Genomic DNA, 12,870 nt, shown 5'->3' on the forward strand with positions numbered 1-12,870 from the left:
CCCCCCCCAAAAAAAAAAAAAAAAAAAAATAATCGCCATTTCCTTTCCCCGTGAGACCTTAATACTATTCCATAAAAACAGGTGACGCCAGGTATGGGGTCTACCTTCCTTGCCAGGCTCGTCTGTTTTACTACTATGATCTTAGCCAAAAAGCGATGTTTTCGTCACAGTTCAAAATGTACCTTTACATACAATCATGGATTTAAACCGTGATGTTGATAGAATATCGAATCATTTCTCCCATGCCCAAAAAGGGAATAGAGAGGAAATTGTCCATGTCTGAAGTCGACACACTTATACATATGAACATGTTTTTTCTTTTGACAGTGCAATTAAATTATGAAAGAAATAAAGGGATTTTCACTAGATTAAATCGGTTTTCTTGATATGAGAAAATCAAGCTACATCCTCCGTATTCAATTGCTGGAGAGTTGTAGTGGTGCAATAATGACAAATTTGGAAAGATAAAGAAAGAAAAGGCAATGCTGTATAGAAACTATACATTTTTGACAAAAACAGTTATTTTATCAATATGTTCGGACAGATTTAAGAGACAGCCGCGAGGCGATGCATGATCACATTATTCTTTTTTCATTTGTTTTATTTCTTTATTTAATTTTTCGACAAAGACATATAGACGCCACTATTTTGGTAACAGGTGCGTAAAACTAAGTAAAATGTAAAAAAAATGACTTAGAACCACATTATCTGATTTCCCTTAAAGTCCATTGATTGTAACAAGATAAATGTTTACTTTTTAGGATGAATACATTTCCTCTTTGTTCTATTCTAGTCAAAGTTAGGGTTTTGTTTTGTTTTTGTTTTTTGCTTTTAAGATCTTATGAATTTTACTGTGGAAACATTAAACACAGAGTGCAATTTTCCTTAATGTTGTTTGTCACTTGCATAGGTGTCAGCATAGCACCTGGCTTGGAATGCGTTACATACCCTAAAAGATACATAAATTTAATTATTTGACATACTTTGAAATGAATTGGTTTTGCGACAATATCATTATATTACATGTTTCTCGATGAGCCAAGTGCATGGATTAGACGTCGGTATTACTCGTTCCTGCATGTATTTCGCTGATTGATGATCATAAAATTGGGCAAACTGGAAAATGACTTTAAAGATCGCTCAAAGTGACACTGTTGTGGGTTTTTTTTTTTCGGTATAGAGATGATCCATTAAGGGAGGAAAAACCCTCGGAGATGAACAGTAAGTATAGTGTCCAAGAAACATTCGTTAGGTGTTTTAGCAACATCCACACAGAGAGAGACATGGATCAACGTGACATATAATAATTTCCTCCCACTTTATCATCACAAATAGGCTGTAATGTTGTCTTATATCCAAAGTGATGTTTACTATATTATCTTCATTTCCATGGCAACACTGCCAGACCTCGCGGATCGTTTACGACAGGAGTATAAGAAGTCACCTTGCAATAAAAGGTAATTAACTGCTGCTGCTGGTGCTGCAGTCGTGGGCTCCCCGACTCTTCTCGTCACGGCTACGGATAGCAAGCACTACTGTGTCATTGAGCAGCCGTCGAACTTCACGCATGAATATGAGGTCGCATGTGATACCTTTTATTTTAATCCCTTTCCTGTACAGTCCAAGGATTCTCTGATATCAGCATCTCCTTTCATTTTTCTCTCCTAAACCAATCCTGCTGGAGCATCATCACCGATTGACAATAACTTAAATATAGTTTGACTATAACCGGTAAAATCCAAACGGCAAGCTCGCGCCAAGCACTGATAGTTGGGATTAGAAAAAAAAAATAGTTTCCAAAGACAAGGAAAGACCATCATACTCGACTAAAAAGATTAAATTGTGCCAAGAACTCGAACTGCCAAACCCTGAACTCTGAACTACTTTTTTTTTTTTTTTTTTTTGCTGAGGGAAGTTGAATATTTCATCGCATCCGTTTTTCCGATACATCAGCTCCAAAAAAGCCGGCGCCGATAATGAAAATGAATAGTACCGAAGCTGCAGTTAATGAATTATTTCTAAACTCATTGCGAAATAACACGCTTTGTCTATGTACCATTTTTGACGACATGATGATATATTGCTCGTTTCGTGTTTGTGGGAAAAGGCCACTTCCATTTGTTGTTGTCGTTGTTGTTGCTGTTTGCATGACCAAGGATAGAACCTGCTGCTGGCACATATATAGGTTAATGGTTGTTCTTCATTGTTCTTTTACATCTACATGCGCGCGAGCGTTTCACAGTGCTTGTTTGTCCCGAGGTGTATTCTCTCCTCCCCCCCCCCTCTTCTCTAAGGCTGTTCTCTTGTCCGCTCCCCCCCCCCCCCTCTCTCTCTCTGTTAAAGATACTATTTATCTTTGGGAGCAGTTATGTAAGAAATGTTTGAGTTATCACATGAATTTGAAGCATATGTATAGGCTAGGTCAGTTGTATCACAAAAATCCTACCATCTAGCAATTTTGCAATGGAACCTAATGTATATGGAGATATCACTATTTTTCTCACTACACTGTAACTGCGGTAACTTTTTTTTTTACACTGCTTGTTTCTATCCCTAACTCACATTTCAGAACTGTTTTGAAGCACTAAAGCTGGGTTTTGTTTCGTCAGCAAATGGTAAACAATGCCTTTAACACACGGTCACACGTACACACTCAAACACACCAACATAAATTACATGTATGATTAGTATATAATCAGGGCTCAACACTGGGATTTTTTTCTCTCTCTCTGGAAATCTTAAAGTTTGAAACTTTGGTCGTCCGAAAAAAAGAGTATTCGCCCGAACTAAAAAGGAATCATAAGAACCCATTTTGGATCTTAGTTGACCGACCGGGAGTTGCAAAAGATAGCTTTATATATATATATATATATATATATATATATATATATATATATATATATAAATTAAGTGGCCAAACACCAATCCTTTAGTGGCCCCGGACAAACGGGTAACTACTAATGTCGAACCTTGTATTTAATAGATAACAAATAATATAAAATATATAATATATGATATAATATGTAACATATAACGTATAAATTATATCATTTATAAAATAAAATATGTCAAATAGTATATATATATATATATATATATATATATATATATATATATATATTACATATATGAATACAAGTATCTTTATGTGTCTGTGCGTGTATCTGCTAAGGGGCTATATTTCAGTCTGTCGGCGAAGAAACATTTTGTTTGGCTAGAAGTTTCTCTACACGCAGGTGCAATCAAAGCGTCATTTCCATCCCGTGCCCATTATGTGTGATGAAAGCATGTCGGGTCCTTCGTATACGTGTGTGATCCAACTTCGCATGATTTTTTTTTCTTTTTGATCCGTGCATCTGTCCAGACTGTAATTGTTAAAGACGATATGGGTGTGCGTATGTTATTAAGTCATATTTGACCGGTGCGAAAAGGAAATTAATCCCAAGGTATTCTGTCAGTCACTGAAAACTCGTGATGCATGCGAACGCATCAAGGCGAAATCCGCGCCCATAGAGCTATAGCGTTATTCGTTAGAGCTTTCTGAGAGTCGCCATAGCATTACGTGTTAATAATGGAAAGCAAATAGATTTTATCAGCGTCGGAAGATCAATTTTTCGATCAAATTTTAAAGTCGGTTCTCTTTGGTTCCTCCTTTGGAGCACGCATCGGAGCGCCAAAGTGACGCTACTACTGTTGGCATTTGTAATTCCGACCGCATTATGCAGAGCGCCTCGCTCAACCATCCACTGTAGTATTCATTTTTCAGTGCCCGTGGAGCTCACTCGCGCATTACCGACTAGAGTGATGTAGAGATTTGATTAACTTCAAAATGGCATTCTTTCACACTGGAGCATAATGTACGAGCTTGGGTACTTAGTATCCCCGTGTATAAGGAATCAAATGATTAAAGGGAAGTTTTCACGTGAACAGTAGAAAAAAAAAATAAATAGATACAATGAAATAAAAGGGTGGGGTGTAATCGAGTTGAAGTTTACCTAACCTTGGAATCACAAGTCGTGAAAGTGGTCATGGGTTAATCATATACTTATCAAATAACAACAAAACTAGCAACAAAAAAATCAGACACACACACACACACACACACACACACACGCACACAAATATCAACTGTAGCCAGATGTGCTTAGGTGTGAACACGTAAAGCAGACTGACCCCCCAAAAAAGCAACAACAAACACACAAACAAACACACGACTTAGAATGTAAGCACATTTTATGCGATAGCATGTAAAAGTTTTACTTGTCCGCACGGACCTGCGGAAGAACAGTCTTCGGACTGAAGTATGTGCCGTGCATACTAAAATAAATGAATGAAATGAAATGAAATGCACAGAATACATACCACCGACAATGAATCCTTTTTTTTTGCCTCGCTCTTTTATTTATTATTTCATTTTTGAAATAAAGATTCACTTATAGATTGCCGCTCTTTTGTTGAGGGGGGGGGGGGTGTAAGCTCCCCCTTTTTCATGTATTATGGACTCAATTACAGCACTGTTTTAAAGTTGGATAACGATATCGAGTGTAAATACTATACCGGGATACAGCATCGTTCAATTGCTTAAATTGTCCCCTTTCTTTGACAGCATCCGTATTCGATTTGCTTCGTTTCACGTCCCTTGCAATGAAATGCGTGAAGTGCGATGAAAGGCTATTATTCTGATTATACGTGAATTAAATGGAGCAGAGTCTATTTGCTAGTCTACAGCCTCAACGCTTTGGTTCGCTTTACTCAGTCAAGCGGGCTTCTGAAATCTTTGACCCGTGCCCAGGCCAAGAAGACCGGTTGTATACAAAATGTCGTCCCCCCCCCCAAAAAAAAAAAAAAATCAATCTGATTCCACATTGATAACTCTTAATGTGATTAAACTTTGTGAATGCAATATCAGGGTCTAAAAATATATCATCTTACCTATATTTTGCAGAAACCCCCATTTCAATTTGGTTAAGTGGTCACAGAGTAATGTGGATCGTTGTAAAGTGTGTCATTGGTCTGTTTCTCCCAAGTTTAGCACTTAGATTCTCTTGGAAGTGCATAAACCAATGTGAGAACACAATGGACAGAACTTGGAGGGAAGGGGTTCCTCACATGCTCTACTAAGATCCTCATTTCTCTTTGACCATGGCACAGAAGTAAATCGGATTGGGGTTTTCTGTAAGATGTGGGAAATTATAGGTTATATTTTCATTCCCTGAAATTGTATTTGGATTTATTCACCTTTTTTTTAAAGATATTGTTGCGGAGGGTAACGTTGTATTTCTTTTTTTTTTTAATGGGGGGGGGGGGCATACAGTGATAGAGAGGAGATGAGAGGAGATGATTTTTAGCGAGCCATTTTGACATGCCTACGGGGAAAGACAATGATGTTGAACGTACCCCAGTCTCTCTATCATTTTTTTGTTTCTTCTCAAGGTCCCTTGAAACGAAAGTATCAGATTTTGAAGGTCTCATTACGTTAATCAATCGACATCAATTCTTTAATTACCCACCAAGGTACTCTATGTTCCACTGGGAGGGAGAGAGCTAAACGGGGAATTATTTTGACAGCAGCAAAGTTACGTAAAAAAAAAAGAGGTTAATATGACCGAAAGTAGACAACGAGACAAACATAATATATATATGTATATATATCACTGGAAAGTGTTCATCTGGCTCTATCACTGATGATGAACTTCTTTAAGAATGTTAAAAAGTGGCTCTTAGTACCTTTTTCGATGAAACTCTTAATATTGCGATTTATATATGACATAATCATATACAGTATATATATATATATATATATACTGTACTGTATATGATTATGTCATTATGTCATATATAAATCGTTATATTAAGAGTTTCATCGAAAAATGTACTAACAGCCACTTTTTAACATTCTTAAAGAAGTTCATCATCAGTGATGGAGCCAGATGGACACTTTCCAGTGATTCATCACTGGTTACATTTAATTTTTTTTTTTTTTTCATTTCAATTTATTTTCATATTTCCTCACATATATCACAATAAAGTATATAAATACGAAAATTATACAAAACATAATTCAGATGAGACTTCATCGGAATGTACAGAAGTTTGATTTGGTATAAACACAAGGTCTGTATGCATGCGAATTAAACTGTGGTCATGATGCGAAGAAAATATGATGGGGCCTGCGTAAAAGCATTAGCTTGTACAGCCGCAGGTCCCGTGAGTAATCAGATTAGGGGAAGTTTGAAATACGGATGTTTTTTAAGACCAAATATAACTGGGAAAACCGATTAAAACAAACAAAACAAGAAATCCAATTAAATATATGTCAATAAATAAAAATACAGAAAGGTCACATGTTGCAGCAGTATAACCTACTTAGTAAGGACATTGGTAGAACAACAACTGCAGAGATTCAAGGGGTGTGTTGCAGACTATAGAAGATGGCGTAACTGTATGACATAAATACATAAGTAGAAGGTAGAATAATGAGATTTGTCGTGAATGTAAACAATAGCGAAAGCTCAGGAGTAACATTCCAGCATGGGTCCTAAATCAAGCATTCCGTGTGACCATAGTAACCGACAGCTGTCACGCGCGAGAATTTCGATAACCGAGTGGAACAATAGGTGCATGAAGAGCGCAACAGGCAGACTGATCAAAAATAGTGTTCATGGTTAAGATCCCGCCGGACTAAGATGGGATAGACAAGGGGTAACATAAAGAGCAACAAGAACTATACGCTATGCATGCCGTACAATGTAGCTGCTAAGAAGATATTGCTTCAGTTTTCGTTTGAATGAGGTTACAGTGGTACAACTTACAAGTTCCATAGGGAGTTCGTTCCAGTATTTGGGCCCAGCGAACATAATGGTTTTTTTTTTTCGCGAAAATTGTTCGGGTACGTGGAAGGTGATATGCGTAACGTTGACGAGTTAACACGGAATATTCTTGAGGTTATGATTAAATCATCCCATATTTTCTAATTTCCCTTGTTTGTTTGTGTTTTTGCAGCTTTAATCGCAAATATCCCGAATTGATATGAATTGAGTTGACTCGTGTTTTTTTTTTTTTTTTTTGTTTTTTGTTTTCTTGTTTTTTTTAACTAACTCCAATCGGGACCCTATTTCCGGATTGTTCGAGAAAGATTTGAAAACCACTCTTATGTAGATCCCTATATTTTAGGGGACTTTTTGCCCAAATTGAGCCCCTAAAGTACAATCCTTTCCCCAGAAAGATTATAAACGCGCATGCGGTAGAGATGACCATCCCAGTGAGGGGGGGGGGGGGGGGGGAGGGGTCTTTAACTCTACCCCGTAAAAAAGGAGAGCACAGTTGTCTTTTGTAAGTTGCAGTGAATGCAACAAAAGTCGATATGTTGTCAAAAATTGTCCATTTACTTCGTCAGAGAAAAGGTGTTCCAAGAGATATGACTAGAAACCTCAAAATATAGAAAAAATGCGCAAAATTGAACGCTACTCGTGACTATCTTTTTACTTCTTTTTCTTCACTTTGGGTATGACATGGATGCCTATTCGCTGGATCATTTACTACGTGTGATTTTGACCCTGAAACTCATATGAAATATCGCCTGGCATGTTCTTGAAACTTTTCACGAATTTGGGCATTACTGTATGTTTGGTTAACTTCCTCACCAGTATCATAATAGTAGAAAATATTCTATAATGTCCCTGAAAAAAAAAAATCTTGATTCATTAGCCCACATTCTTTAATGTGTGTCCGCCTGACGCACGTTATATTTACATGTTGTTGTCGAGCGCAGCCCGTTTGTGTAATTTATGGAAGATGAAATCTATACTCCTTATGGATTGATCATGAAAATGGTTTTTAATAGACACGAACGAAACGTGTCGGCATGAACTAAGATCAATCAGTGATATCATGTCAAGTTCTCTATACACATTTCCATCTTCAATTACAATCAACGTCCTAACTTGAGTTTTATTATAATTATAATGATCGGTACCAACTGCGTCAGTCGATCGATTTTTTCTTTTAATGGTTATAGATATGCATTTTCCCCATGTTCTAAAACATCTGATTCACGGTGACAGACAGACACAAACAAAAAGAAAAGAAGAAGGACGGAGAAGCTGTTGTTGTTGTTTGTTTGTTTTTTAATTTGTTTGTTTGCTTTTAGTCAGCAATGATTTTACAAGTAGACCTCCCTTACACCAGGAAAACTTTGGTATAGGTCCTATTATACCTGACAACGAAAATGAATGAATGAATGCCCTGAATGAATGAATGCAGCGGGTTTATCGGCATAAAGAGAGGTTTATGGTAAAGGCAAAAGGAGAAAATGAATCATCAAAAAGACAAAAACACATCACACGTGTAACTTGTAGGTAAAAAGAACGAGCACATGTTCATCCTCTATTCGCTTATGGGAAAAATAAGTTGGATGCTATTGCTGCCTTGGGTTACATTCCAAAACATCATACACGGTGTCCACGCATGCGTAGGTGAGGAATCTCATTATTTTTTTTTTTCTCAAATGGAACCAAAATTTTTAATTGTACAACATGAGAAGAGAAAAGTGTCCAAGGGATTCATGGCATGTAATGAGAAGTCAGGAATACAGAATCAGAAATTGCTAACAATCGAATAACTCAACCTATTCCAAACGTTTCTCCAACTAGCTTGAAACCATCCTAGTCAGATCGGCAAAGTGTCTCTGTAGCGAATCAAAGTTAACGTTTTAACCCATCCAAGACTAGTCCCGAGTATACTCGGGCAGGTGTCTGTGGGAAATGCGTGTTATACCAAAATGAGTGACATCAATTCCTTTAAATTACGATAAATTTTGATACGTCGAAAGGAGAAGATATCGACAACGACAGTAAAATCATGCAGGTTAATTGAACATTATAAAAGGTATATTATTTCCCCATCCGGTTCTACATTTTACCAGGTAGGAATCGTATAGATGTCATCTTTTATTCAAGCTTTTCTGTGTACGACAATATAATTGCCTTTGATCTAATATTAAAGGATATTTTTATTTCGTAAACTGCACAAGAAGGAGATATGACATAGATAGATAGGAGAATAATATTGAACGATGATTGGCCAAAATGAGACTCATGTCGAGCAATAAAAATTGTTTATCATCCCAATTATCCAAAAATCATATTTTTCCATTGTTTCTAATTTGTAAAGAACGGCAGAGATTTCATAATTGCCCTTCGTAGGTTGGACTAAATGTATCAAGCTCCAATTTACTTCAAAATGGGTTAAAGGAAGATCGGCAGATTGACATGAACCGCAAACGTTAATGAGATACCCTTGCAAACCAGGCTTTGTTCACTTGTCTGCGTCAGAACTTAATTGTCGAGATTGGTTGCCCCGAACAACCAACTTTCACTTTTGATGAAACGCATTCGATTCATTCTGTCGTTAAACTAATTACGATAATTCTACATCGAGATGGAATCGATATTAAATTGCGGTTCCTTGTCATTGAGCATTGTATGTGAGACAAAAGCCAAAGTCATATCAAAATCAGACAACAATGGTAATTGATAGCTATATGATCTGGAACACAAACTCCCGATGCCATGGCAACGAGTACAACACACATCCTCAGGGCGCTCTGTCACTCACAACATACCGGCAAACGCGCACGCTCAACACAGATTGAAAGATACGTTATATACGTTACCTTTCACGTGTATGCCTTTTGTTGTATTGTCTTGAAAAATTTTCTGATACGTCGAAGGCGTTTTTTTTTTTTTTGATTTGATTTGATTTTATTGTTCCACATCTCAAACACAATTAACATGATGCAATCGATTGAACACAAGACTAGACAAAGCGTCGTAATTAAAAAGAATACAAGAGAAGACAATTTTACAAACATGAAATGTCGGGGACCTACTAAAACGCAGAGCTTGTAATACCCAGGACGGGTTACGCCATTTCCTGACCCACTTTATCTGACACACTCTTTCTGACACACTTTTTTGCCATTCACTTTGTACACGGGGCAGTTTTCATGAGACGGCGTCTGTTATTGGCTACTGTGCTAATGAATATTCAAGACTATGGTATGGCTTGTCGAACGTCGCGCTCAAGGCCGGCCAATAAGAGGCGGCCAGGAGCTGGTGAGCTGGAGGCGCGCGGCAATTTCTAACCTCATCCACGTGTAGGCCTCGCTACTACGTGGGCTTCCAGTACCTTTTTTTTTTTTTCAGCTGCTTAACCCATCCACGTACGGGCCTCTGTGTACTAGTAATCTTCGTGCCTGCCTAGTAAGTCGGCAGTGAACTTGGGCGCGATCTTCCCTACGGCGCGATCTACACGCGAAGGGTATTCATCAAAGATAGTAGAGATATAAGATACGAAGGCGCGCGATAAAGATGGACACAAAATGGCTACCCTACATGACGATACAAAAGAGAGCTAAGTACAAACTCAGTACACCTAGAAACATCATTCATTTCCAAAGGTAGTGGTATTCTTGTCATCTTAAAAAGATTTAAAAATTATAGTCGTAGCTTTTTTTCGATGAAGGGGATAATTTTGAAGAACAAGATTTTAGAGTAATAAGGATTATTTCGTGGAGGTAAAAATTTGGCAACAACATGATCTCACAATCAAAAACGCTTGATAAACAACAACAACATCTGCAAAGACAGCGCGTCTCAGGCAAAGACACACATCACCTGAGACGCGCTGTCCCTGAAGCCGCTGCTGTTGTTTATCAAGCGTCAAGGCAGCGCGTCTCAGGTGATGTGCGTATACGCTTGAAGACCGCGCGCTGTCCATTTGTTTTGTACAGGATTAGCGCGCACTTTCGTGTCTTATTTATTAAGCGTCTTTGGTATTCATGCTCCCAACCCCCCCCCCCCCCCCGAGATAGCTCTGGAACATTCCATTCAATGACGGGGGTTTTACTTTGCAATGTTATCAAATAACTCTCATGTAAGCAAATTCTTGCCATAGCTAATCTATTTTAGAATAAAATCGTAATCCATCTATGATTAGATAACCTAATTCAAATTGGCAGAGACATAGAAAAATATTTGTTTTACAATCGTGATACGTTCAACTACTCATCTGTGCTGAAATCCGCATGTCTGCTCCACACATGTTATCGCTATCGCTCAAACTTCGATCGCGGTGCCGGTGGCTTGTGTGTGTTTACAACATGTGTGCATATGGAGGAAGCATGGGGCTGAAAAAACAGTACCACGTGGTGAGGTAAAAAACAAATCGGACGTAAGAAGTCGTACATTCGAGAGCTAAACAGACAAATAGCGAAAACAAAGTCCACTGAAAAGGTCTTGACACTGTAATGTATGTTCCAAATTCATGTCTGGCTTAGTTTCGAGAGAATTTTCTACACTTGTAAAGGTTTTCTTTGCAAGAGATCAGGAGTGAGATCGGTGAAGTAGCTAAACATGTACTCTATGTGACTGTTGGTGACTGTTGCATGCATGCTTGCACGTGGCTGGGAGAGTGCGGCAAGAACGCTAGGAATGCACCACCAGCACGTACGGTGGGCTGCAAATTCTTGGGGCAAAATTAGACTTCATTGTTCAGCCCGTCTAGTATTTATATATTCATAATAATTCTAATTCTTCATGAAATCACGATAAAAATTCTTCATATTTATATTCATAATACATTTAAGAAGCGTAATATGAAATATTTTGACCTTTTTTTTTGAAATCCAAAGAAAAAAAAATGTTTTGAATAAAAAATTGATAATAAATAATAGTTCTTGACTCAAGTCTAAACTTCGTGCGTCTTCTTCCAGTTACCCCGCAGTTGCCCATGGATACGACGCATGAATAATCAGCTGTTTGCTGAGTCATTCCTACCCTACTGCCTCTGTTCGAATTGAGAGCGATTGTGATTTTATCGGTGGCATTTATAGTTTCATGACCTAATCCAATAAAACTAGACAAATTTAAACATCAAATGTTGTGACAGTTTTTGTCAGAATTTCCTATCAATATCACTTGTTGCCACGATAGTTTTGAGATTTCACTAGCTTCATTATCGAAGCTGTTCTGAGGCTGTTGGACATTTGAAAGAACTGCTTTGTAAGAAATCACCTTTTATTTATTATCTATTTTCACACACAAGAATTTTGATGACTTACATAATCTTTTAAAACTATTCTAATGTCATAATATTTCATGATGGTATGTGTTCTGTCTTTACATGGCAAGATGGGATTTTTTTTTCTTCCGTCCAGGGTCAAAGAAGGAAGTGACAGGAAGGAAACCAACACGATAGGAAGGAAATGAAAAGGATAGAATGAAACACCTGCTCAGCGGGCTCTTTTTTATTGATTTTTACAATGGTGAATGCAGTACATCAGAATTTAAGTAAATTTACAGTTCTAAATAATTTATCATTTGAAAAATGAGCAAAGAAAATGGGATATAATCGAGTTCTTAAAATGAAAACTAAATTAGCATCGCCATTTAGATCTAATATTTACTAAAGAATAGCCCTGAGGCAACCTTATTGTCAAGCTTTTGGTTGAGTTTCTTTAGAGAAACGAATTCTTGGAGCACTAAACCAAGTGAACAACCAAAAGGTAAAAAAAAAAACTGATTAAATGCAGGTCTCTAGGTCTAGACCACTCCTGTGCATGAGCGAGCAACAGCCCCCGTGGACAGTGTCACTCTCGTCCTTGGCCTAGGCTAGGCTACTCGTGTCGTTCTCGCCATCATCAATGATCAACGTCATGGTCACACGAAATAAATTGCATCATCAAAAGGGTTCGTATATCATCACCAGAATCATTATGATCATCATCACTATCATCTCAACCACAGCAAAACCCTGAATATCATTCCCACCATAGTCACTCCCAGCTCACAAAAACACATCAGCATACAG

This window comes from Diadema setosum, chromosome 15 (genome assembly GCF_964275005.1).
Source record: "Diadema setosum chromosome 15, eeDiaSeto1, whole genome shotgun sequence".
NCBI lineage: Eukaryota > Metazoa > Echinodermata > Echinoidea > Diadematoida > Diadematidae > Diadema > Diadema setosum.